Source organism: Pongo pygmaeus, chromosome 19 (assembly GCF_028885625.2).
Source record: "Pongo pygmaeus isolate AG05252 chromosome 19, NHGRI_mPonPyg2-v2.0_pri, whole genome shotgun sequence".
In the NCBI taxonomy this organism is placed as follows: domain Eukaryota; kingdom Metazoa; phylum Chordata; class Mammalia; order Primates; family Hominidae; genus Pongo; species Pongo pygmaeus.
The window spans coordinates 70,052,278-70,058,277 of record NC_072392.2 but is presented as its reverse complement, the minus strand read 5'-3'; positions in this window follow the sequence as shown (position 1 = coordinate 70,058,277).

The following is a 6,000-nucleotide window of genomic DNA, read 5'->3' as shown; positions in this document are numbered from 1 at the left end:
AACCCCAACCCGCGCTCGCCCTAACTTTGGGTCCGCCTGGCCCTCATATTTGCATACGGGGCCTTCTAAGCCTTCGATTGGCCCCTGCAGTAGCTGCCATGCCCCCTCCCTCCCGAATCCAATTAACCGCCCTGGCGCTAGGGGAGGGGCGCGCCCACAGTTGTGCCGGGAGACGCGGAGGACGCGCGCACCGCGCACCCAGGCGCCAGGGGCTGGACCTCCGCTCGCTCCCGCAGCCCTACCCGTGCCCAGCGAGTCGAGCCGCAGCCCCAGCCCACCCGCGCCGGTGCCGTCGGGCGCCGTGCGTGGGCGCTGCCGGAACGTCTGGCTCCAGAGGTCCAGCTGCGTGGGGCTGCGGTGAGGGAGGGGGGCACCTTGAATTTAGGCCTTCGGGAGAGGGCAAACCTGAAGCAGGAGGCACTGTGGGAAAACATTTGTTGGAGACTTAAATCAGCATCTCAGGCATATTAGTGCCTGTGTCACCTTGGGCAGGCCACGTTATCTCTGTGAGGCTTAGCTTCTTCAACAGGAAAATGGGCGTTGCAAACCTGTAATGACCGCTCAGGCGTATTGAATCCTGACCTCACCTCCAGAGTGTGGGGTGTCATGGCCTCCAGTGAACTGATCAGTAAGAGAGGGCCGCCTAGACCGACTGAAGAGTCAGTGAGACTTAAGGGGTTAGGGGTCTGGGCTTCTCTGAGCAACCATTTGGTCTCAGGTGGAGAATCTGTAGTAGTGACTGGATTCAAATCATTGTACACGGCCGGGCGCGGTGGCTCACGCCTGTAATCCCAGCACTTTGGGAGGCCTAGGTGGGTGGATCGCTTGAGCTCAGGAGTTCAAGACCAGCTGGACAACATGGCGAAACCCCCTCTCTACTAAAAATACAAAAATTAACCGAGCGCGGTGCGCATGCCTGTGGTCCCAGCTATCGGGAGGCTGAGGCGGGAGGATCGCTTGAACACAGGAGGCAGAGGTTGCATTAAGCTGAGATCGCGCCACTGCACTCCAGCCTGGGCAACAGAGGGGAACTCTGTCTCAAATAAATAAATAAACATTGTTCATTTGGGCCTGAGTTGGTAACCTAGGTTCCTCCCAACACAGATCCCCTTCACCTGCTGATGTGCACAGGCAGAACACCAGAGGCAAGGGTGTAGCTTAGCCTCAAGCCGACCCTGGAAGCCTACTACGTGGTGCTTACAGTCACCCCGAAGTCAACAGAAGGCCCAAGGTGGAACCAGTGGCCCATCTGCTGCTCTTCCAGAAACCTCTCTGCCATCCAGTCAGCCCTCTTCCCTTTTCCCCCCGCAGGTGGCCCCGTGCTGTGGTGCCCCTCCCCCACAGGCCCTAAGGGGCCAAGTGACCATTATTAACTGGTCACCCAGCAGATGCTTCCCTAAGACCAACTGTCCCAGCTGTTCCCCTCCCCCATCCCACTGTTTTCTTTCTCCAGCGTCCTACCAATCTGCTCTGCCCAGCTCCTGTTTGGTCTCCAGTCCCTCAGGAGTGATATTGTGATGGAAATGAGGGAGAGGATACAGGAGAGAGCAGCAAAGATTTACGGCTTTCAGAGAGTTTCCATTAAAATCCCTGACAACTGGTTATTTATGAGAGGTTGCAATGGGAGCTTATAGGCCAGAGCCTGGCACTACTGTCCTTTCAGGGCTGATGTCAGGAGCAAACACAGGGTGAACACGGTGAACAGTGGAGCTGCCCTCACTGTAGAGCAAAGCAAGCTTCAACCCAAGTGACAGCCAGGAAAGCAGAGAATATCAGTGATTTGTGTCTGGCAAACCCTAAACAGACAAATCCACACGGTAAACACTGAGGGACTTACTGGGCCTGGGCATGAAAAACTGAAGCAGAATGATGGAGGTCCTAATTGTCAAAAAATTTGGACCATGTCCTAGGAGCTCTCAGAGGCAAGAGTGTGTGGAAAAATCCAGGTCCAACCCTGTTGTTTTCACTGTTGTTTTGTTCCTAAGGCACCCACCTGACTAAATAGATAAATAGTAAAACAACAGTAAAACCCCCATAAGGTTGTTTGCTCTGCACTTCACACAGCCTTTTCTCAGTTTGGGGTTCTTCCTTTGAGTAGTTAATGAAACAAAGAAAGATCCTGCTTCTGCTCCCTGAACCAAGGTCCCTCCTAGAAGCCCTTTCTTCCTGTGCCAGTCAAAATATTTTTTTTTTTTTTTTTGAGACGGAGTCTTGCTCTGTCACCCAGGCTGGAGTGCAGTGGCACGATCTCAGCTCACTACAACCTCTGCCTCCTGGGTTCAAGCAATTCTCCCGCCTCAGCCTCCTGAGTAGCTGGAATTACAGACGCCCGCCACTATGCCCGGCTAATTTTTGTATTTTTAGTAGAGACGGGGTTTCGCCATGTTGGCCAGGCTGGTCTCAAACTCCTGACTTCATGATCCGCCCACCTCGGCATCCCAAAGTGGTGGGATTACAGGCATGAGCCACTGCATCCGGCCAAAATAATTTTATTTTGTTTTTTTTGAGATGGAGTCTTGCTCTGTCGCCCAGGCTGGAGTACAGTGGCACGGTCATAACTCACTGAAGCCTCAAACTCCTGGGCTCAAGCAGTCCTCCTGAGTAGCTAGGATTACAGGCTCCTACCACCATGCCTGGCTAATTAAAAAAAAAAAAAAATTTTGTAGAGACGGGATCTTGTTTTGTTGCATCTCAAAATGTTGGGATCACAGGTATGAGCCACCGTGCCCAGCCAAAATAAAGTCTTGATATGTGTACCAGGAATGAGGTAAGGAGTGGGAATGAGGCAAGGATGCTTAGGTAAAATTTTGCATACCCCAGATTTTTTTTGCGTTAAGTCTGCAATGCATGAGAGAATGTTGTAGAAGTGTGTATAATCACAGAATTGGGCTTCTATTAAATCAGAAGCGTTCTTAGAGACCTCCATGGCATTTGTCCTGTTTTCAGATGAGGAAACTGAGGCCCAGAAAAGTGAGATGGCTTTGCTCAAGGCTTGCAGTGGGGTCATAGAGTCCATTACCCCTTCCTCCACACACTCTGCTAGTAGTGAAATAGAAATAGCAATAGAAACTGCTGCCAAGCAACTCTTCTGAATCCTCTCCATTTTGATGTGTAACTGTATCTGATGGGGCTGAAAGAGCCCCTGGACAAGGGACTGCCCACCCATAAGCAGTAGAGCTCCCAGGTTTCTGGGGTTTTTTGTTTTTGTTTCTGTTTTTTCAAGGTGGAGTCTCGCCCTGTCACCCAGGCTGGAGTGCAGTGGCACAATCTCGGCTCACTGCAACCTCTGCCTCCCAGGTTCAAACGATTCTCCTGCCTCAGCCTCCTCAGCCTCCTGAGTAGCTGGGACTACAGGCACCCGCCATCACGCCTGGCTAATTTTTGTGTTTTTAGTAGAGACAGGGTTTCGCCATGTTGGCCAGGCTGGTTTTGAACTCTTGACCTCAGGTGATCCACCCACCTCAACCTCCCAAAGTGCTAGAATTATAGGCGTGAGCCACTGCACCCAGATAATTTTTTTGTATTTTTAGTAGAGATGGGGGTTTCGCCACGTAGGCCAGGCTGGTCTCTTACTCCTGAGTTCAGGTGATCTGCCCGCCTCAGCCTGCCAAAGTGCTGGGATTACAGGCAGGTTTTTGTTTTTATTTTGCCTTTCTTCTTCATCCTCCTCTACCTTCTGGGAAAACAAACTTCCCTGTTCATAGATGTTGTTTTTTTTTTTTTTTTCTTTTTGCCCTGTGAGGAAACAACATGGCTGTTTTTAAAGCATCCTTGTCTTGGTGTAGATGGCCCTCAGACAAGTTCCATAGAAAGTGCCCTGATTAGCTGGGCGCAGTGGTTCATGCCTGTAATCCCAGCACTTTGGGAGGCTGAGGGGGGCGGATTACTTGAGGGTCAGGAGTTTGAGACCAGCTTGGCCAACATGGTGAAACCTCGTCTCTACTAAAAAAACAAAAATTAGCCTGGCATGGTGGCAGGCGCCTGTTAATCCCAGGTACTCAGGGGGCTGAGGCAGGAGAATCACCTGAACCCGGGAGGCAGAGGTTGGCAGTGAGCCAAGATCTTGCCACTGCACTCCAGGCTGGATGACAGAGCGAGACTCCGTCTCAAAAAAAAAAAAATTATTTGGGCACCGTGGCTCATGTCTGTAATCCCAGCACTTTGGGAGGTCAAGGAGAGCAGATTGCTTGAGTCCAGGAGTTCAAGACCAGCCCGGGCAATATGGAGAAACCCCGTCTCTACTAAAAATACAAAACTCAGCTGGGTGTGGTGGTGCACACCTGGAGCCCCAGCTATTTGGAGGCTAATGGAGGAGGATTGCTTGAGTCTGGGATTGCTTGAGTCTTGGCTGCAGTGAGCCAAGATCATGCCACTGCACTCCAGCCTGGGCGACAGAATGAGACCATGGATCAAAAAAATAAAATTGGGCCCAGTGCAGTGGCTTACACCTATAAGCGCAGCACTTTGGGAAGCCAAGGCAGGCGGATCACTTGAGGTCGGGAGTTCAAGACCAGCCTGGCCAACATGGTGAAACTCATCTCTACTAAATATACCAAAATTAGCCAGGTGTGATGGCAGGCACCTGTAATCCCAGCTACTTGGGAGGCTGAGGCAAGACAATCACCTGAATCCAAGAGGCAGAGGTTGCAGTGAGCCAAGATGGTGCCATTGCACTCCAGCCTGGGCAACAAGAACGAAACTCCGTCTCAAAAAAAAAAAAAAAAAAATTTTTAAATAAACAGCTTAAATATTCAATTGTTAGAAAATGGTGAAGTAAAGTATGGTATAATCAATTATATTATAGCAAAAAGGAAACTAACATATATGAAGTTTCATTGCACCGAGGAAGTTTTTTACTTAATAAAAGTAGTAAGTGAAAAAAAATATAAAGGCTATGACTATGTCAAACATGTATTACATGTTAAAAAAAACTGGAAAAAAAAGAGAATTTTCTTAATAAAGATAAAACCAAGACTCTCATATAGATATAAAAACGAACACATGTTAAGGATTTTACAGTTGACCCTTGAACCATGCAGGGGTTAGGAGCATCAACCCCCTAGGCAGTTGAAAATCGGCAGATAACTTTTTTCTTTTTTTGGCAGACCTGGTGAACCAGAAGTTTTGGGTTGTTTTTTGGTTTGTTTGTTTTGTTTTTGTTTTTTTGTTTTTGTTTTTGTTTTTGAGATGAAGTCTTACTATGATGCCCAGGGTAGTCTCTAACTCGTGGGTTTAAGTGATCCTCCCACCTCAGCCTCCCAAGTAGCTAGGATTAAAAGTGCACACCACAGTACCCAGCTCTCCCAGTACTACTTTTGTTTGTTTTGGTTTTTTTTGGGGTTTTTTTTTTTTTTTTTTTTGAGATGGAGCCTCACTCTGTCGCCCAGGTTGGAGTGCAGTGGCGTCATCTCAGCTCACTGCAAACTTCGCTCCCCAGCTTCAAACCATTTTCCTGCCTCAGCCTCCAGAGTAGCTGGGATTACAGGCATGCACCACCTTGCCCAGCGAATTTTGAATTTTTAGTAGAGACGGTGTTTCTCCATGTTGGTCAAGCTGGTCTTGAACTCCCGACCTCAGGTGATCCACCCACCTTGGCCTCCCAAAGTGCTGGGATTACAGGCGTGAGCCACTGCGCCCAGCCTCCTCCACTCTTGATATGTGATCAATCTCTAGCCTGCCTTTGGCAAGAATCCTGTTAAGTTGGTTTAGCAAGAATCCCCCCCCAACTCTTGATGTCTCCTCTTAATAATTTTCCATCCATGGATTTTCCTCACTCTGCTCCTTGGCTATAAATCCCATTTGTCCTTATTGTATTTGGAGTTGAGCACACTCTCTTTCGCCTGTTGTAATGTCCCTAATGCAACAGTCCTGAATGAAGTCCTCCTTACTATTTCAACAGGCTTCAGAATGATTTTTTCTTTAACATCTTTCCTATGAAGCCTTCCTTCTTGCCCCTAGGAAAAATTGATTCTGTGCTGTCTTAGCACTGTGTAATAATTC